The sequence below is a fragment of the Narcine bancroftii genome, chromosome 5 (genome assembly GCF_036971445.1).
Source record: "Narcine bancroftii isolate sNarBan1 chromosome 5, sNarBan1.hap1, whole genome shotgun sequence".
NCBI classification, from domain to species: domain Eukaryota; kingdom Metazoa; phylum Chordata; class Chondrichthyes; order Torpediniformes; family Narcinidae; genus Narcine; species Narcine bancroftii.
In genome coordinates this window covers 219966326-219989235 of record NC_091473.1, presented here as the reverse complement: position 1 = coordinate 219989235, position 22910 = coordinate 219966326, and the positions used below count along the sequence as shown (strand labels likewise).

General features: G+C 38.6%; 2 long non-coding RNA genes across 3 annotated transcripts in view; both read right to left on the bottom strand.

The window, feature by feature from the left end:
* LOC138764885 (uncharacterized) overlaps positions 1–22910 on the bottom strand; it is a 162214-nt gene that overhangs the window by 112102 nt on the left and 27202 nt on the right. The gene's annotated exons all lie outside the window — the stretch shown is intronic.
* LOC138764886 (uncharacterized) lies at positions 1657–21301 on the bottom strand. Its single transcript, XR_011358340.1, has 5 exons — positions 20030–21301; positions 18395–18541; positions 8781–8860; positions 8251–8414; positions 1657–4043 (listed from the first exon to the last, which is right to left on the bottom strand). It is a non-coding gene; the product is annotated as an uncharacterized lncRNA (long non-coding RNA).

Genomic DNA, 22910 nt, shown 5'->3' with positions numbered 1-22910 from the left:
CATCCAGAGAATCCACCTCTACCACCCTCTGCGATAAAGCATTCCACAGCCCAACTACACTCTGGGTAAAATAAAATTTTAATCTCTGTCCTAAAGGCCCTTCCCTGTATTCTTAAACTAATCCTAGTCTCCCCCAACATCGGGAACATGTAATCAATTTCTATCATGTCCAATCCCTTAATAATCTTATATACCTCAATTATATTTCCCCTTATCCTTCTAAATTCCAATGTATACAACCTCAGTTTATCCAAGCTTTTGGCATACAGCAATCCTGTCATCCCATGAATTAACCTTGGAGTCTATGCTGCACTTCCTCAATAGTGAGAATTCCTTCCTCTAATTAGACCAGAACTCGACACAATACTCCAGGTGTGGTCTCACCAGGGCCCAGTAAAACTGCAGAAGGGCATCTTTACTCCTATACTCTATTCCCCTTTTTATGAAGGCCAACATGCCGTTTGCTTTTTCCACAGCTTGTTGAACCTGCATGCTAGCTTTTAGTGGTTGATGTACAAATACATCTAGATCACGTTGCACTTCCCAATCCCTAACTTGACTCCATTTAAATAATAATCTGCCATCCCGTTTCTGTCACGAAAGTGGATAACCTCACATTCTGTCTAAGTGTTCTGTTATTTCTTCTTTTATAATAGATTCTAATATTTTCCCCACTACTGACATCAGGCTAACTGGTCTGTAATTGCCCTTTCTCTCCCCCTTCCCTTCCTAAAAAGTGGCATAACATTAGCCACAGGCACCTCTCCTGAATCTATAGAAAACTGGAAAATTTCGACCAATGCATCCACTATTTCAAGAGAAACCTCACTAAGCACCCTAGGATGCCATCAGTCCCTGGGAACTATGAGCCTTCAGACCATTCAATTTGCTCAGGACCAAATGCTTCTGAATCTGTATTTCCATCATTTCCTTCCTTCTGACAAAATTGTCCACCAAAGATATTCCAAGTTGACTCTATTTGGCCCATCTCACTCGATTCCGTTCCTATTCAGTGACCAGTCTAAATATCGCTTGAACCTTGTAATTGTACCTGCATTTGCCACTGCCTCATGTCAGCACATTCCACGTACCTACCATCCTCCATGTCAAAACTGCACTCTTCAGTCGCTTTTAAATCTTAATCTCTCTCACCCGAAATACACAATCTCGAGTTTTAGACATCACAACAATGGGAAAATACTGTGACTGTTTACTTTATCTATGCCTCTCGTGATTTCATATCTCTGCATAAGTGGAACAGGCTTCAGACAAAATAACTTTAGCTGTTTCCTAATTCTCTCTCTGCACAATCCCCCTTTCTGCATGAAGTTCCGATTGTCTTCATCCCTTGAATATTCCCAAATGAAGTCCATCGAGGTGATTGGGGAGATTGTTTTTCGATTGCATATTTAAGTAATATTTTAACATTCTTATTTAAACTATCTTTTTTTTTTGTTTTCACTCGCTATACAGAACAAAAATGTTCCTTAATAATGCACAACTTGTCTGTTCGATCATTCTGACAACATGTTTTGGGAGGAAATTCAAGCCAATAGACTTTATTGCTATCACAACGAAAATTTGTTGATTTTGGAAGCATATGTTGAAAATTAAAAAGAGTTTTTAATCATTCATATTAATTTCCTCACATAATCATTGAGTGCATTATACCAAATCCACTGCCAGACAAAATTAGATATCCAGATTCTGAGGGGAGCAGGCACTACTGGGATCTACATACTGTTACGAGCCCAAAGAACCACAAAACACAGCAGCAATAGACATTCACCACAACAAGTAGTTACTTAAACAAAAGTTGTTTTAATTATCTTTAAACATGAAAACAGAATCAAACTTTATATCTATTAACTTAACTAAACCCAACTTAACCACCTTCTAATTCTAAGTGCACATGTATGTGATGTGTGTGTAAATGCAAGAAAAGTTCTTTAGTTCGTAGTTCAAACTCACTTATCATTCTTTCAAGTTCTCTGGTTGCAGGCAATTCTTATACTGTGCACAAAATTTAACATGTATAAAGTTCACCAGGCTTTAGTGCTCTAAAGGTAAATGTTTACCACTCAGGAAGGTTCTCATAGGGTTTGCAGAGAAAGATTTGTTGTCCCAGCATTTCCATAACTGAGGTACCATCATTAGTCACTTCAATGTCTTGCTGATGAAAGTTCCCCCATCAGGGTTCTCCAGATGATAACCTCTTTCTTTCAAGCTAACACAGAGTTCCTTTCTGTTCCACTTATTCCAAGAGAAACATCAGACACATAGCACTTCCAGCCATCCACCACTCTGGAGATTGTTTTAGTTCCAACCAGTTCCAACCTGCTTCCACTACTCAGCTCTCTCGCTCTCTCTCTTTCTTTCATCAACTGCCAGAAAATCTCAGGTGATTCTCTCACTTGAAAAACCCCTGACCTTCTCCAGCAAACAATAGGAGTTAGTCTTCTTGGTCAAGCTGTTGTCTTTAGGTAAACAAAAACCCAGGAGTAACCGTTCTGTGCACTTTGTTAAAACCCTTGCAAAGAGCTTTTAACAGCAGAGCATCACCTGCTTGTTGCTTTAATGACGTCAATTCAATTAACACCTATTTGTGAAATGTGCATAGCATTGTCCATAGTTTCTGTAAAGTTACTGAATATGAATTCTTCAATATTTGAAATAGGATCTGTTTTAAAGCGTGTGTTTGTACGTAATCTACTCTAATTTTACCAATCTATCTCCAAAATATTCAATTATAATACAAAGTCGATACTGATAAAATAATTAATGCTGTCCAGGTGGCTGAAACGAGTCCCTTCTTTGCCCAAACAAACGTAAGATGCATTTGGTCGCAGGTCGCTATATATGTCGTATAATTAAGGATGAATAAAAATATTTTTTGTATAGGTATCAAACAAGAAAGGAATTGAAGCCAAAAAGAACATTGATCTCGCGACCTTATTAAAAGGGAGAAAAATGTCGAATTTGCCTTCGGATCTGCTTTTGTTTCCCTTCCGGACAAATGTCCAGGCAGGGAAAAAGGTTTTGGCATGTAGCTGTCACTTCGCAAATGACGTTGGGGAATAACATTGAGAATAGTGGATGCAGTTAACTGTTCGTGGTGGGATCGCAAAGGTTTTATGTAAATACAATGGGTTCTATGCGCTATTCGCGTGACTAATAATTTAAAGTACATCCGTTTAAGTATGTTGCAGCTAGTTCAAGTCATGAAAAAAATAATAATTTTTGATCTATTTCCAAGTTTCAAGATGGCAAGAAAAATTTAATCCACCGTATCTTTGGCCATTGGACTTTCCCACCAAAATATTTTTCTGGAGAGAATATGTAAACATATTTAAAATTAAGGAAGATCAGGAAGGTGAGCTGGCCATCCAAAGCCTCGAGGCTCTTAATATTGTCCGATGGTCAATATTCAATCCAACGTTTTTATTCTGATAGCTTTATTGAATTGTGAACAGCGACTAATGCTTTCCTCCACAAGGGAAAAATAATAAGGAATGTAGGTCGGTCGATCTTTTCCTCTTCTACATTATTCATGCATTGCAGTACTATTGCATTTTTTAAAATCTGTTCTGTTTGATAGAAAGAGAGAATGGGGCTGGATGTTGTTTTGGAATCTTTCTGTTTCTTCAATCTTGCCGTGCCTGAAACCGCCAAGAACAGTTCTTTTGCTAACGACAAGGTGCATCAACTAGCCTTGACCTAGATAAAATACTGACGTGCGTCTGCTCTGTCTTCGATTCCTATTGAAAACCACCACTAAACCCGAAAGGCATTATCCAAACAGTCGATTCACAGGGCGAACATGAGGCAGGAAACAACCTAATCACCACCGGTTGTTTTGATCTTGCAGTCACAAACATGCGGCTGAAAATATACATTTTCCATCGTCTGCATCCCTTTAATGTTCAGCTTTAACTGCATAAATCGTGTTTCATTTTGAAAGCATCGTGCCAGTATCATGAAGCCAAGGCACTTTTTTCTATGTTCGGCCTATGTAAGAACCGTAGGACGTTAACACTGAAAATCTGAAAAATACGATGTGAAATTAAACTAATTCTGCTGTTGAAAATTGCTTCCACTTGAAAGCACAGATATAATTATTACATAGATTGAACGGGTTATTTTCAAAAATACAAAACTAGTGGCTACAATTAATTCAATACCAGCAATTTTCTTGAATTTCAACACTCCCCGGCCTATTAACAGAAGATTATTATCAGGAGTTGTATCGGTATCTGTCGAAAATGAGAACAAATAAAAGTCGATCGCATGTAACATAGCCGCATTCATCTTATCCAAAGGAATTGTAGATCGTAGTGGCAAATTAAAAAAAAAGATGGAAATAGAAATGTACCCACATTTGGTTTTTTTTAATTTTCCCCTTTCCATTCCACTGAAATCTTTATTCTAATTGAAATAATTGCGTCATCAAGACATATAAAGTCTCAGTGTTTGGGTACGTCTTTCCTGAAGAAATATGTTTTGTGTCCCAAATTATATATCTAATTGATAATACTTCAAAACATTTAAGGTAATATATTCGTGCGAGTCGTATATCTGAACTCTGGTTCTTGTTTAAGATTTTGTAAATAAATTAAGGTTATTATGTTGACCGTGGTGAGGACCGTACTAGTGTGGAGTGGAGAAACAGTGCTTCTCCGTGGGTTCTTACTGTCCAATCGTCGCGACGACGGCTCTGTACATTTTTAAAAGGCGTGTAGAAATTATCGGTGTTTATTTTTTTTAACATCGGCAAATTTACGGATATCCATGCCCATGATGGTGGCATTCATACTTGACAACGTACTACGAGTACAACTGGCCCCGGGAGAGCAGGGGACAAGTGAAGAAGAAATGGAAGCCAACTTCCGCAGCAGATCAGAGAGGGGCTCGATGGATGAAGGATTCACATTAGAGTGCAAGGTGCTGGAGACAGGTTGTGACGTCCACGGGTATCGAGTGCTGAATTCTTGCTGGATTTCTCACCATGAAAATGGCTCCTGAAGAGCTTTCTAATTCAACCAACCGTTCTGAAATTGGAGCTCGTTTTCATCACTGGAACGAACAGTGTGCTGTATGGTTGCAGAATTTTACAGGAGAGAGGCAGTGTCTCTAAAGGGTGCCTCGATTTTTGCTGCAGGCAGAATCTCATTTCCTTTATTAACCTAAAACAATCCGCATCTTAAAAGATAAATTTATATTGTCCATTGAATTTAACCATCGATAAAGCTCTGTTGGTTCTGTTTGTATTATAGCAGGCCAATGGCGCCTCGTTGTGTCCCATTGCAGCAAACAAAAGTTAACAAATCATGTGCATTTTCTACATGACTCTCTTACGAGTCAAGAGGACCCCAAAACCCAGCAGCAATAGATATGCACCGGTTACTTAAACAAAAGTTGTTTTTAATTATCTTTCAACATGAATCAAACGTTAACATCTCTATTGACTTACTTAACCTACTTAACCCCTCTCTCATGCTAAGCCCACGTGTGTGTAATGTGTGTGTCGGTTCAGCAAGGTTCTTTGGTTCACACCCTAATCTCACTGGTTGCAGGCAATTCTTGTTCTGTGCACAGAAGGTAACATTAATAAAGTTCACCAGGCTTTGGTGCTTAACAGGTAAATGGTTACCACTCAGAAGGTTTCTTGTTTGTTTTCAAAGAGAGAGTTTTTTCTTGTTTCAGGTCACCACAGAGTTCCTTTCTGTTACTTCTATTCCAAGGGAAACACTGGGCAACTAGTCCTCTCCTTTGACCAGACCATCTTCCAAAGCTTGCCAGCATGTCCCTCTGGAACCAATGTCTGTCTGTCTGTCTCTCTCTCTCTCTCACACACACACACACACACACACACACACACACACACACACACACAAACACACACAAACACACACACCCACAAACACACACACCCACAAACACACACACGCACACACACACACACACACATGCACACACACACAGGCACGCACACTCTCTCCTCTCTGACAGCAAAGCCTCTTTTTTCTGCTCTCTGCCTGCAAAGATCACATGACCAGTAAATGCTCCTTTCCAAACAAAGCTGCAACTGCCTGTTGTTATATTTGTTGCCTTTTCAAACAATCCATCATGAGTATGAACACTCTTGCAAAAGCTCCTGCAAAATTCCTTTGTTAAATTGTTTGTGCATGACCTGCTCCACAAACCTTTCCCAATGTATCTCCCAAACACCTCTATCTACTCTGTCACAACTCCCGTCTGCTTCTCTTTCTCTGACTGTAAGAAGCGCATCGTGCAATTTCTGTGAATGTTACATCTCTCAACCTTACGCAGACAAAAGCAACTTCCATTTAATATTACACTGTGTTTATTACATGACAATAAAGGAATCTTGAAAATCAAATTCAAGTTTTATCTGAAGCAACATCCTTTCATTAATTTCTGTGTCTGGAAATACAGCTGTGTTCTATTTTTATATACAGGTTTTTAATATCTATGCTTTTGTCTTTCTGTGGTTAACATTATCTGAGTATCTGGAATTCAACTTATATCTCTACTTCAAGCATTGTTTTCTTTTGACTTGGAGAAATATATGTATCTAAATCTTTTCTCACCCTGCACTGAAATGAATGACCATGTCCTGTCAATTACTAAATTGTGATGACAAAATCAGTAAACTTATGCATGTGTCTAATTGAATTCAGGTAATGATTTATAGATGGTTAGAATTCAATGGACAATGTAAAATTATCAATTAAGATGTAGATTCTTTTAGTTTAATAAAGGAAATAAAATATAAATTACCAGTAAAGGTCACCGTGCTATTTTTCGGAAAATCAATTGAATTAATTCGAATCATCTATTGTACCAAAAATGCAGGTACCTTCTTTCTTTTTAATATATTCGATTGAGTTTAACTTAATAAGCATACATAATAAATGACAATTACATAATGAATCAATTTTATACAAGCATATACATTGCCAAAGGGAGAGGAAAAATAAGTAAGTAATAAAATGTGCACATGTGCATTAATAGTTAATTGTAATAACTCCATCTAGTAATAAACATAATGAATGCAACCATGTCAGACCCATTATTAGACTGTTACAGAAAAATAATAAGGGTAAGAACTGAACTAATCTAATCATTTCCTTCTAATCAAGGTTACCTTTTATTTGAGAAATCAATAATGATGTAGAATTACTGGTGACCCGCAGAGAACAGACAAAGAATTATCGGAATATATAATACTTATTTACTCTTTCAATTATAAAAATTAATTCTAAGAATGGGTTCAGTAGCTTCATAAATTAAAACTTTCTATCTTTAATATTATTTCTGATTTTCTCTAAACTTAAATAGGACCTTACGTCAAATAACAACTGAAACCTACTGAAAGGGAATTTCTGGGTATTGTTAAGCAATCATGATCGAGTTGGTCTCCCTTATCTATTATAATGATAGGATGCATTCATTTGATTAAAATGAATATTTTACCCAAATTTTTGTATCTTTTTCATTCAAGCGTTACTAATTTTCATCCCAAATCATTTTTCAGCTCCCTGGATTCAGCTATTTGTGCATATATTTGGAAAAGGGGTGGTGGGTGTTGGAACCCAAGTATAAATAAAGCCTATCTTCACAAGATTACATTAAATGGAGGGTTCTCACTTCCAGATTTTAGATGGGTGATTAATATATGTAATTTACTTTTGCTATTACATTTGGATAAATCAGTGAATCGCCCTTCCAGGGTAGAAATGGAATTACAGTTTACTAAGAAAATCTCTATATTGGCAATTTTAGAATCCTTCTTACCATTTTCCTTTTCCAAATTAACAAATAACCTGTTGATGAAAAATAGGTTGAGAATTTGGGTTTAGTTCAGGAAATTCTTTGGAATTCAGGGTTTTTTATTGGCTAGTCCAATTATAAATAACCATATATTTCAACCTTCATTGTTACATGTTGGCTTCAAGGAATGGCATAGGTTTATCCTATTTGTGGTCTTCTTTTCCCTTAATATCTTCAGAGCTATCTGTTAGCTAAAACATTTATCTTAGGGTTACTTTCTCTGTTTTCATTATCCACTGTTTATATCCTTGCACCTTTAATTCGTTGGCAGTTTAGCCTATCCGTAACTCTTGTCAAACATGCATATGGACAGTTTATTTTTCTCAGTGGTTAATTTTCGTCCAATAGTTATGTTCTACAAAGAAAGGTCAGAGAATAAATAAAACAAGAACCTACCGCAGACGTCAGTAGAAGCGAAGCTTATTGAATATAGGACTATAGATGGCAGACTGTTGCAGATTCATTGCATTAATATGGAAACGGAAATCCCTGGGTGTAAGTTTTGAACATTTCCTTCGTTCTTTTTTTTTATGGAGATCCCAATATTAAATGTCAAAGTTCTATTTTGAAGGCACACAGATTGAATGCAGTTATTTTTCACAAGACATAAGTTTGAGACCCTTCAACAACATTTCGTAAGAGTGGTTATTACGTATGTGAACAAGAGGGGAATATACGTGAATGCCCGCGAGAATGAAAAACGAGTCAAACAATATTGCAGAGAAGGTTCCAATAAGTTCTGGTGAGATTATTTGTTTTGAAATTTATACATAAAGCACGGTAACAGGTCATTTCGGCTAATGAGTCCGTGCCGTCGAATTTACACGTAATAACCTACACCCTATAAAATTCTATACGTTTTGAATGGTGAGAGGAAACCCGAGCCCCCGAAGAAAACCCACACAGACAAGGGGAGAACTCCTTACAGACTGCGTGGGATTCGAACTCCGGTCCCAATCGCTGGCACTGTAAAGGGGGTGTTCTAACCGCACGCCAACCGTGATCTCTATGGAACACAAATAACTTAGGATTAGTTTTTATCTGTGCTTTGGAAGTGCATTCTAAGGATCTTGTCTAAATTCCCCTGTGCGGTATATTCCGGAGCACAAAAAAAAATACAGTACCATGTCAATTTACCAGTTTCCCAAACAATTGGTGTTCGGAGCAACGCAATTTATGTGCATTTATGCTATTTGTTGAGGCTAAACTTCCTGAGCTCAGGCGTAAGATGTATAATAGTACAGTTTGTTTGTCACTTCTGCGGGAACGGCCATATGTGACAGATGTTACTGGATGATTAAATATTGACACATGGAAAACTCTATTCCTTCAGCGCAATGGATGTTCCAAATGCAAAGCGCGTTGTCGATTTTAAGCTGTTGGTCTTGATTATAATTTAGGTCACTTTTGTTTCGCTCATTTGTTCATGTCCGTTCGTTTTTCCACTGATAAACTCATTCCCATAACCACCACTATCTCTTAGCAAATATTTATCTGGTTCACATGAAGTTTACTTTGCGTTCACAATGCAATTTTTTTTTCTCTTTTAGATTATCCAGTTTGCTTTGGGAATATGTGGTCTAATATTTTACTCTCCACTGGTTCTGCTCAGAGAATTTTCTCTAGCAAGTCAAAGAAAGTTCTTGTGGAGCCAAGAAGCGGTAAGTGCGTATATGTGAGATCGATTAACTTAGCTGTTTCAAACTGAAGAGATAAAATATTTTCGATTTGGTCCTAAAAATGGGCATCATTTCAGTTTGATGTGTAAACTAATTTGTTTAGCATTATAAAGGCACCCTTCATATAGCAAAGTAAACAGAGTCGGATGAGTTGTCTACCAATCAATATTGTCAGTAAAGCTGAGCCAAAAAAAAGCCCGCGGTTGGTCGAAGCTCAAGGGTGTTATTAGGCCAGGAGCGTCAGCAAATGGAAGTGTTCTTTATAATGTTTCAGGACCTATTTCCGAATATCCAAACGTTGACTGTCCATGTCTCTCCTTGGATCCCGCCTGAGCTTCTTCGTCCCTCCAGCTTCCTTTTGTGTGCAGTTTCAGGTGTTTATTATGTTTCGTCGAGGTGAATGCCGTTTGGGAAAATTAAATGAAAAAATAGTCGCTCGAATTACTCTTTTCTTCCTGAAAGCCTGCTTGGCATTTATTAGGGTCCTGAGAGGTATTTGCTTTTGCGCCATTTTCCAGTAATAACCTAATATCATTTAATTCCTGCATAATTACGGCTACGCTGATCATTATTGATGCTGAGCCATGAGCTTCGCTAGTTTATCGTTTGCATCTTCTAAGTTTAGAGGCACATTAGAATTTCAAACCAACGTCTTACCTAGGGAAGTTCAGATTTCAACGCATTACTATTTGATGTGCACGATCTATAAATGATCCATTCTTTCCTTACCATCGGATACCTTTTTCCTCGTGTTCCGATCTAAAGTTAGATCTTCCGTGTTGATTTTTAGATTTTTAAGAGAATAATACTTCAGATCAGTGTTGACGTATGTTAAACCGCAAACGTTGCTTTTAAAATAGACAATTTATTTTCCACTGAAATATCTGAAGGTAGACAGAGAGGGGGTAATGGAAAGCCAGAAATTCCTAGCTTCTCTCGTTTGTTGGCAGGGGACAGCTATGTAGAGCCTCAAATCAGTTTGCTTTTATTCGTACGGTTCATACTCACAGAGGTGAAAACTGTGGCCAATTGTGAAAGGAAAGGATTTAGCAAACAATTTTACTCAAACATAAATTATTTCGTTCAGAGTATGTTGTTGGTGGAAAAGGCTAAATGCATACAACTTTGTTGTATTACATATAGAATTTCATAAGGCATAAAATGCACCTACTAATCAGGCCACCCGTTCAGGGTTTTTCTGGTGTTACTAGGATTAAATCGACCTCATTGCAATGAATTAAACACCGATTGTTAGATATTTCTCGAGTAATGGCGCATGGATCGAAGGTAATGCAAAAGAAAACATAAAAACGCACGAATGACCCACGAGCAACATTTCTAATTATAGTGCATTAACATTTACACAGAATTGTGTGGCATGAATGCAAAATGCTGCAACAAAGTTCGTCTGAATTTCATCTTCAATAATTAATGTGGCATTTATTTGGGTCCACAGATAATCCTTTGTGGGTTTATACGGTTTGCGTTGGAGAATATATCATCTACAATTTTTGTAAGTACATTTATGATGGAATATCACCGCAGAAAGCGTGGCAATGCATCGGGTTTATTAAATTACATTTCAAGTTAAGAAGCTATTTTTTTTCATAAAGTAAAGGCAAATGAACCATCTTAGAATGTCCATAGAAGTACATTGATTTATGTATCTCCCATAATATCGCAGTATCCAGAATTAATTTTCATTTGTTCATTAACAGTTTATGAAACACATGGAAATTATTATCCAAAAATGCTGTTAGCATTGTAGAAAGAGAAACAATCAATGCAGAATATTTCAAATGCTTCTCCTTTATCTACTTTTTTGTTGGTGGAATATATATATCTTTGGGGATTTTCCTTAACTCGGGTAATTCAGTCCATCATGTCTATGCTATCGTATACATTTACCCAACGAATTCCACTTTCGTGTAAAATATGTGATTGAACAGATAGGCGCTATTAATGTACATGCGCTTTAAAATATTCTGGAAGTATCACCCACCGAGGTAGTGATATTTCTGGCTCACTACTCAAGATTTTTATTTTCATCAGATCATTGTAGTGTTTGGCAGATATGTTAGCAATCTAAGCAGAGGGTGACATCTCATCTTATAAATCTTAGTGGAATTTTGGAGTGGTCAATATTTGGTTCGGAACAATATTGTGATAATCCGTGCTAATGTCTAAATCCATTTTCAATTATACTGTGTATGTTCAAGATTAATTGTATGTTGAGCTATGATGGCTAATGTCTGGGAATCTCATATGACTGTAATCTGTTGTTCGTTGGAATTTGATTATTTTTATTTATGAGGTTTTCACTTACCAATGTTGTACTGAGCATTTTGAAGATACCTGTGTAATTATAATCTATTCTTCGAAGTTGACAACGTATCTGATACTGAATCTGATCAGTACACTTATTGGCGTGGAGAGTCTGGTTCAACTTTTAATTGAATTGAATAATTGGAAGAAAAGTGATGAGTGGCCTCCCAGAAGTGTCTCTGATTCGTCAACGTTACAATCAGCTGTAAGTGTGGAATTGAACATCTATCGTATGACTTAAAGTTGTAAATCGGAAACACTTTCCACATGTATGTATTCTGCTTTCTTCACATAGAATACGTGGTTCAGAAGTAACCCATTTAATGCTTGTATTCCACCGGATTCAGGAACCTCATATTTCATGTAACCTTCCCATCAGCAGACCCTATCACTTGATTAACAATTTCATTAATAGATTAAAATTGGCAATGAAAGCAAACTGGCGTCCATTGAGAAATGAATAACTTCACGTGGTGATTAATATTCAAATAATTGTAGCCACATGCCGTGACAGGCACTAAAACCCATTGACTTGTTCATTGCACAATTTGAACTATAAACTTACGAACTACTCGTCAACCAACTTCCGTCATCGATTAATTTTATTACTATAATATCGGTGAAGCACTGCATTATTAATATTTCACATGAATACATTATCATTCTTAAAACGTAACTTGCATTAACTCTGTGATTTAACACGAAACTAGCCGTTCTATCTATTCAGATCACAATAGATAATTTGACTGATCGTCTTTAACAAGTTTCTTGCCACTCATTTGCAGACATTGCGCCTTGCCATACAAATCATTTTTGGCTTCCTGGCCCTATTGGAGCTGTTTATAATGATCGCTGTTTCAGTCTTTGGATTTAAGAAGTTATGGATAATTTGCAAATTTCGAATTAACAAGGTTGGTTGATATGATTACTAGTGTCTAATCAATTTCAGCTGCATTTCTTTCTCACAGACCATGTTACTGCCCATTTTGAAGTTAAATAATATTTGATAGATAATTGAGTCTAATTAATTACATACTAAGGCCTCTTATTTATTCCAGCCAGTGAAACGAGTGAAAGTGAATTTCTGGTTCTAACCTTTGGAGAATCATGTGGGAATATAATAAGAGCGGGGTTCTGTAAAGAATCAATTTAAAACGAATGTATATCGTTGCTGCTGTTTGACGATTGATATTTGTCTGAAAAGTTAGGCAGAATTCTAAATGTGTGCACGCGGATATAATGCAATGAGATAGATAGGTAGATAGATAGATAGATAGATAGATAGATTAATAGATAAAGTTCTTCCTCCAATTGGGTCATATCCAGATCAAGGCACTTCAACGCGGAATGCAATCTCAATCTCAAGACATGGGAAATCATCATATATTTACAGATGGGAGCTCACTCGATAGCACAAATGTCACCAATGAGAAAACGTCTTTAAATTAATATTAGTATATGGGCCAATAGCATTTTGGAATTCCAATTCAACTCAAAGTATTGCAATAATGTTCAAAACAGTATCCCATGTCTGAATGTTAATGATAAAGGAGGTATGCATGGATATATTTTGTTTTACTTGATTGTTTATTAAATATTGTTTTTATCCTAATTCCGATTCCCTTCTCAGCCTTTCAGCCATGATTCTGACCAAATAATTTCTGACGATACTCCGGAAACACTCATCCAAACTTCAGCGGTTACAGAAGTTTCGGTACAATAATATTATGGAATGAAGTGTGATGTGATTAGAGACTTATCCATAAGATTAATTGGGTCATGTGACAACATACATGAAATCTAGGTATGATGCATGAATGTAATAAATCTGCTAATTCATTGAATTGTGTGTGTGTGTGTGTGTGCCTTTTCCTGCCTCTCATGGGATCCAATCATGAAAATCATGTATCCTCGTCCGTAGCTCAATTTCTGGACCTAGGGGATATTTAGCACTCTTTTTGCTTGTTTGCTTTACTGATTATTTATTTGCCCTCTTATTGAGTAAACCAATGGAATGGACTATAATAGCAGCAAGAAAAGGAAGGGGGAGGGACGCGGATAATGACAAAGCCAAAAATCTGATCTTGCATTAGCAAACATGAAAAGATAGAAGAGGGAATAAAAATGACGGCGTAATTTGGTACTGAAGAAGTAAATTAGTTGTGAAAGGTCAGTAATGCCTGAAGTTGAGACAGCAATGGATCTTTAATTTCTATATCACTATTGCCTAAAATAACTAGCTTCGAGATAGTAAATTGCATTTGATGGATCTAAACCCGATTAAGGCATGGAGATGTGTCTTCATCCATCGAATAATTAAAGGAGGGGTCACGTGATGGCCTAGTGGCCGGTAGCAGAATACAAGCCCTCTCCAAAAAAGAAGGAAAAAAATGAAGAAAAAGCCAAGCCCCAGATACACAAATCACAACAAATAAAAAATAAAGGTGTGGAGAAAATGGCACCTAAGAAAGAAAAGCCAAAAACAATGGGAAGAAAAGAAGAAAGAAAGACGCCGGAAGAGAAGGATAAAGGCCTTACCTGCACAAAAAAGCAGGGACCCGCCATTGAAAGAGGACCCCGCTCCCCGAGGTTAGTGGAGACCCCGCAGGGTCACGACCTACTGACCACGGGACTGCAAAAATGGCTCACAGAGCCAAACAGGGGTACACAACTGCACATGCACGATGTGCACAACAAGGACAAGGAAAACCCCAATGCAGGGGGGGGGACCACGAACAGCTGAGAGTGACCCGACAGCAGGGCTCCCAACTGGAAGATAAAGAAAGCAAAGGAACGGGAGGGGTGAGAAAGAAAAAAGGAAACTAGAGACACAACAGGTAACCAACCCAGAAGAAGAGGGCCAACATCAAGACACCATGGAAAAAAACAAACTGAGACAAGCAGCTCAACAAGAAAGTCAGAAGAGACATAGATACAAGGAAGAGAAATAGAAGACACAAACCCAAGAGCAGACACAGAAGGAGAATGTACACCAAGCTCTGCACAGAGGAATAGGATGTAAAATGAATGGACAGTACACAGATTTTTTAAAAATTCAAGAACAAATGAAAGCATTGAAAGAATGGCTGACACTAGAATTTAGTGAAATGAAAAGCAAGATGAAAATACAGAAGAAAAAGTGAGTAGAATAGACCTGGTCATAACAGGTGTAGGGAAAAGATTAGAAAATGTGGTAGAACGTGTAATGGTGGTAGAAATTGAAGTGAATTACTTAAAAAGAAAATTACAAAAAAATTAAAGAAACACAGGAGTTGATAGCTCAGAAGATGGATATAATGGAAAACTATAATAGGCAAAACAATATAAAGATAGTGGGCCTCAAGGAAGATGAAGAAGGCAAAGATATTAAAGAATTTATAAAAGAATGGATCCCCAAAGTCCTGGGAATGCCAGAAATGCAGGAACGAATGGAAATAGAAAGGGCACACAGAACATTAGCCCCGAAACCACAGTCACAACAAAAACCAAGATCTGTTTTAGTAAAATTTCTGAGATACACAAGAGAAAATATATTGGAGAAGGCAATGAATAAAATGAGGGAAGACTAAAAACCACTGGAATACAAAGGTCAAAAAAAAAATTTCAACCCAAACATAAGTTTTGAGCTCCTAAAGAAGAGGAAGGAGTTTAACACAACAAAAATCGATCCTATGGAAGAAGGGCTATAGATTTATGTTAAGATATCCAGCGGTCCTTAAAATAGTGATCCCGGGGGAGCTAAACAGACTGTTCTCGGATACAGAGAAAGCACGAGAGTGTGCAGAAGGCCTGCAAGACAGAAAGAGAAATGAAGAGATGTAACAAGAACAAAGAATGATGACAAACTACATATAATGAAGTAAAAAATAATGTATAAGAACTAAAGGAGGGAAGAAAAGGGAAGTTAGGGAGAAGGGGGAAAGAGGAGGGGTTAACAAAATAATAAATAAATAAATAAATTCGATGAGAAAAGAGCGGAGGGGCTTTGTTCTAATGTGAAGATAAAAGTCTTTTCTGGAGGGGGTTGGGTGGTAGAGAATAACAGTCACTGCAAAATCAGTTATCACTTGTGAATGGTCTCGCAGTCCAAATGGAGATGGGAGCTGTGGTTGCCCAGCAAGGGACAAGGGGTGACTCAGAGAGGGGGGACACTTGGGGTTAAGGGAATTTTAGATGTGGGAATGTTTGAAATATTTTGTTTTAGAAGTGTTGTCATACAGTGCATTCAAAAAAACAAAACTGAAAATTGGAAATGGGGAAAAGGGGAAAGGTGGTGGTGAGGAAGTGGAAATGAGATGTAAACAAAGTATGAAATGGCCTTGTTGAACTATATGACTATAAATATTAATGGAATACATATCCAAATCAAAAGGAAGAGGCCATTAAATTTACTGAAAAAATAAAAAAATAGATATAGCATTTGTGCAGGCAAACTGGATGAAGCACAAAAAATATTTATTATGATAGCCTTAGATGTAGCAAAAAAAATGTATAATGTCAACTTGGAAATCGGAAGAGACCCTGAGAGTACAGCAATGGTACATGGAAATGAATAAATGTATTCCATTGGAAAAAAAAAACATATAATTTAAAAAATAAAATCACATTATTTGAACAAATTTGGGAACCGTACATGGAACATAACAGAGAGGGCCTACCATGGGCCTCCACCCCCTAAAATAATAGAATGAGAAGACGAAATGAACTGACCCAGTGTGTAAAAGTAGATGACACAATTTTCTTGTTTATTTTCATTGTGTGATGACATTGTTTAATGGGTTTATTGTAATGTATATGTTGAACGTTTAATGGGTTGGGAGGGGTGTGAAGGAGGGAGGGAAGGGTGGGGGGGAAAGGGGAAAAATGTCACTGTATATTCAAGGGGGAAATTTTTGTGTGTATTTTGGTTAATATGGTTCATAGTGTGAAAATTATTTTAAAAATTTAAAATCCATGGAATAATTAAATTGAAGAACAACAAGCATGAAGTTTATTTCAGTAGAAAAGCATTTGCCTTGAAATTATTTTTCTTTGAGTCATGGAGTCACGTTGCATAGAAACACACCCTTCGTTAACTGGCCGGTGCCGACCATAATGTCTCACAAACACACTCGTCACACCTGCCCCTATTTTAACCATATACTATACATGTCAAACCATCCAATCCATCTATCTGTCCTTAATTTTCTGAAACATTGCAATATTGCATTCTTCAACAAATTCCATACACCCACCAAGATCAGTCCAAGAAAGTGAGCCCTTAAATTCCTGTTAAATCTCTCCCTCTCACTTTAAATCTATGTCCTCCGATTACTCCTTTACTCTTTCACAGACTTGGCATTCATCCGATATGTTCCTTCCATGATTTTGTACACTTCTATGAGATTACCCCCCACCTTCCTGCGATCCAAGAAATAAAATCCGAGTATGCCCAACCTTTCTCTGTTGCTCAGGTCCCCACATCCTGGCAACAGATTCGTAAATCTTCGCAGAACCCTTTCTAACTTGAGGGATTTTCCTATAGTATACCCTATCTACATATGATACCACTTTCAAGATACTTTGTACCTGTTCTACTGGATCGCTCTGCTGCATTGCGCAGATATACATTATATGTAGGTCCCACCCACGTTAGACCTCCACAATGCAAAAAAATAATTCACATTTCTTTGTATTGAATTCCCCCAACCACACACCTGCCCAAACTACTGAAATCTTTGGTAATTTTCACTATTTTTATTTTATCTACTGCATGGTAGAAGCCAATTCCTGCCAATTAAGCGAGTGCTGCCCAATTACACCCAAATTAACCAACAACCCCGTCCATGTGTGGAAGCCGGAATACCCGAAGGAAACCCACTCAGACACGCGGAGGACGTACAAACGTCCTTACAGACAGCACCGAATTTGAACCAGTATCTTTGGCGCTGTAATATGTTTGCGCTAATCTCTATGCCGCCCAATTTACGATACTAGAAAATTGATGTTTATTCGCAAACTTGCTCAACAGGCAATGTACGTTTTTATCTAAAAAAATGGTGTAGCTGTCAAACAGCAATCGGTCAATCAGGAGGCCCCGTGGCACAAGCCTCCAGTCTGAAAAAGAAACTTCCACCATCAACATCTGTGTTCCGCCATGAAGCCAATTTTCTATCCATTGTGCTATCCTAGCTTGGGTCTTATGAGACCTGATTTTCCAGAGCATGTTTCGTCAATATTTTACTGCAATTGATTACCATTACGTTTGCTCTGAATATTCAGCAGTACCTTGAAAAACGAACGTTGAAAAATATCGCAGCTTTCAAGTTTACAAAGCACGTTGGCCTCTGTCAAGTTACTCAAATAAATTGAAACTGTCAAACAAACGATGAATCCGGAAACCATCCGTCTGCAAATCAATGAGTGCAACGTGTATACTGTAATATAGCCGCCTGCACCTCGGTCATTACCGTTAAAATGATGATTTCAGCTTCCAGTTATCAACGTTGGTTTAACCATATTTGTTAATAACGCATTAGTTTGTTCATATTACCGACCTTAGTAATCGCGTCCAGCTGCTTCGCCTCAGTTGCCCTCTTCTGCAACAGAGAAGATCCTTCCTTGCTGATACAATTCCCGTGCAATTGGGAAGTGAGTTGCTTCGGGCGGCGAGGTTCGGTGATCCGTACTGACAGCTCAAAAGGCTGCGCATATTCATAAAAGACACCAAATGAAGATGAATAAAAATATTTGTACATTTCCCCTTGTTTGGCGCTCATTCGCAATTTGCTCTTTTTCTCACCCTGCCTTTATCTTTCTGTACTACTTTCCAACTCTCCTTTCCACTATAACGTCATTGGGATGAGATACTCCTGTTCTATGTGTACAGAATGACCAGGGAGATAGACCGGAGGAGAGGGAAGAGGGATGAAAAGATGACTGCAAAGTATATTTTCCCTAAGAAAGTCGCAGGAATTTTATTTTTGTGCCTATGACCGGAGTACTTAGGGAAGGAATGCCGCATTTGTTGCAGGAGGGCATGGGAGATTATATGCGATAGCTGTGACCTCCCACACAATAGTTAGAGGATGTGTTTTATAAGGGAAGAAAATGTAAGCATCTCCTCCCAAAACAAGCAGAGACCAAAACAGAATAGAAATATTCTAAAAGAGATGGAACCTCTCCGTCCAATCTGGCTGCCAACGAGATCAGTGAAAGAGACCAACAATGCCCAGGTCCTGCAAACAGCATTCAGCGGCCCCAATTACCACCATTGGTGAAACACGGGTAGAATGAAAACATTGTTAAATGGTGGATATTGTGATATGATTGTTGACGAAGGGACTTCAGTATCAATTACTGACCGTATTTGGCGAGAAATAGGACTACAATGCATATGTAAAACCCAAAAAAGAGTGAAGGCAGAGATAATTGGGTTACAGCTATTTAAAATAAAAGAATTCCTCATCCATATGTATTTCTGCATTTGTTCAAAAAAGGAACACAATTTTGGAAATGGACATACAAAGGATGCTGGGGGCTGTTATTCACTGGAGTTAAAAAAAAAAACCATAATGAACATGTAACATGTACGATGTCGCACATCCTACACAGTACAGTGAAGCAAGAAAAGTATGCAGACACTGTGATTGTCTACGGCAAGATAAAAAGCTAGAGGAAGAAGGGAAGCAGTAGCAAAGGGAAAAGCACAGGGCAAAGACTAAGAGGTCACACGTGGACATGAATTGGTGGGCAGGTGAGAAAAGCTGAGTATTGCGCTGAGACGAGGGTAGCTCACCCAGACTAGATAAATTCCTTGAGCACATTCGTCCTGTCGGCTGGAATAGCTGGGATATCCCAGTGACAACCCATTTCAATTCCCTGTCTTTCCCATGCCCACATACCCGTCCATGTCTCATATTCTGCCAAACTGAAACCATCGGCAAATTAGGGGAATGCGCTTCATATTCGTCCAGACACCCTCCAATGTGATGGCAGGACATCGACTTCTCTGGTTACCGTTCCCCTCCTCCCTCCTCCTCGTGTCTCTTCCTTTCCACCACCCCCTCAGTCTCTTTCTCTCTCTCTCTCTCTCTCTCTTTCCCTATTCTTCCGTCTGCTTTCCTCCAGCTCTGAATTGACAGAGCGCCCCCCCCCCCGTCCCCGATCAATATTCAGTTTTACTCTCCTACCCTCTTATTCTTGTCCACGTATGGCTCTTGGCTGTGTTCCTGCCTTCGCTCATTCTTCCATCATCCCTCCAACGTTTTTACTCAGGCGCCTGGGTGTTTTTGCTCATACTTTGACGTAGGGTTTCAGGCTCGAAACATTGGTGATGTATCTTACCTCCAATGAACGCTACGGGACCCGATAAGTTTCTACAGCACTTTTATTTATTTACTGCCACCCTGTTCATAAGGAATTAGAACCACGTCGATGTATCGGGGTTACGTTCTAAACAGTTTCCACCGTAGTTGGCTTGACGCAAGCAATCCGGTGGACAGTTAAAAATAGATGCAGTTAAATATAAGGGACATGCATGACGTCTATTAATAGTATCTCGTAAAAGTCGATGTGGCAGTTGTCCACAGTATAGTGCACGAATGAGAACACAACGGAAAACTAAGAACGCGAACTTGCTTTTTGGACCAATAGAGATACCGGACAATTCCTATCTGTTGACGATGCACAACATCCGTCTCCCTCCTACAGAAGCATCCAACAAAATGTATGCATTATAGCGTAAAGTAGATCACTTAGGGGACCAGCGAATGTTTTAGAAATAGTCCAAGATCAAGGATTTAATATCAGCCCACCTAAGGTTCAGATAGGGAAACAAATTGTACAGTACGCCTGAGAGGCGAATTTACAGGAGGAGGGGCTCATGAGATGATAACCATATCCCTCCCATCCCCTGTCTAGTGGACATATGAAGAATGATATTGGTAATATGGTTATCCAATTAATACCGTATGCAACAAGAGGGGAGCCAATTCAGGTCTTAATCAAAAGGGGGAACCCCTCCCCCCTCCACCGGTGAAAAAAGTAGGTGGGATGGTGCAGACAAGAACTGGACTTTTAAAGATGTCCTGGAAGCCTTGGCATCCGCGTCTGATTTAGCGTTACGAGAGCAACTCTCCCCTTTTACATCTACTGCAGCAATGGCACGGCATTGTAAAGCAGTAGCGGTGCAGATTCGTCGTCACAGAAGACACCGGTACTCTAAAATGAGTTACCTTGACTAATATTTGAGGAAAGTCCATTGGGAAACATTCACCAACTTTACCCTATCAAGCAAGCTCGACATCTGCTCAAAGGAATGAAATCAATTTTGTGAAACGCGATGTCCACCGTACAAAACCATCCTAAAAACCCCTTATAAATGTGTTGATTATCTCAAGGTGGCACGGTTGGCGTAGCGGCTAGCTAACAGGGCCAGTGATCGGGGCCGAAAGTGGGTTGAAATCCCGCGTTGTCTGTAAGGAGTTTGTACGTTCTCCCCCCCACCCCCCCCCCGCCCCCACCCCCCCCCCCCCGCCCCCACCACCGTTCCAAACGTACCAGGGATGTACATTGGGCGACAAGGACTCGTAGTCCGAAAAGGCCTGTTACCGGCTGCATGACTAAAATACTAAAAAAAGCAGTCTATCTAATCTCTCACTGTATTGCGTAATGTACAGGCAAGCGCATTTCCATAATAATATGAAATCAACAGAAAACCTCAGTGGTGAGTGATGTAAACCACCCTAACATTCGCTAGTTACTCTGATCATAATGGATTGGTCTTCCCTGTGGTTACCAATGCACCTGCGCTAAACACCAACGCATCAGGGATTTAATTAAATATCGTAATATGTCGGTTCAAAATTAAAAATAATTTTTTTCGTCACTCCAATGTCCCAGTGGAATGCCTAGATACTATAAATTTTTCGCCAAGCATTTTTATCCACGCACATTGGTTGTTGAAGGAAAAACACAATTTCAGGCGAAAATGTTGGCAATATTTCAAAATGTCAATAAAATATATTATTTGACACTTGCTATTTTCGGAGTTATTGGTAAGTGGCAATTAAATTTCTATTTCATTCTTATGTTTTGTTTCAAATAATGCTACGTGTCTTTCTGTTTCCACAGCTGTCATCAACTGATAAATTCTAAGCCAATTTACCCTCTTTGTGTCTGAGATTAACTCAGTCACTTCAAATTAATGTGTTACTCCACCAGAACCATACTTTTCTTTGGCTACCAGGTTAGAATTTTTAGAGAATATCACGGTCACGAACTATTGTATCAAGTTACAGTTGCAGTACATAATATTATTTAATAGAGAGATGATAGAAGAGTCGCTGGAGTTTGCTATGCGCAATAATAATGCTTGGTGGTTTAACTGATTGTTAGTTTGCCATAAAATGTTATCTGCTGTCTGTTTAAGATATTATGTGATGTATGTAAAATATGTATGACCTTGAAGTGGAGTTGATTCTTCCCACCGATTATTTAAGTTTAAATTTATTTATCTCAAAATACCCGGAACTGAAAGAGTCTAAGAGGATACCTCTAATGTTCATAAAGCCGTGTACAGAGCACAATTTGCAGAACATATGATTACAATTGAATGGATGACAAATTAGCAACAATTAGTGACAGTTGTGAGTTCAAATTTAAATTATTAATTTTTAAATTTTAATTTTTTTAACAGCACGGTAACAGGGCATTTCGGCCCACGAATCCGTGCCGCCAAATTTACACCCAATCATCTGACAACTCCGATACCTTTTGAACAGTGGGAGGAAAACAGATCCCCCTGGATCTGTAAACATGGGGAGAACGTACAAACTCGTTCTAGATAGCACGGCATTCGAACTCTGGTGCCGGTCGCCGGGGTTGTAAAGGCGTTGCGCTAATTGCCACGGCAACCGAGCCGACCCGTTCAATCATAAGAAAGACTTCTAAAGGATTTCAACTGTCTTCAAGCCTGTTGGGATGTGCATTCATGCTCTCAAATCATCTGGCCGACGGAGGAGGGAGAAGACTACGCCTAGGGTGTGGTGGGTCTTTCAGTAAGTTGTCTGT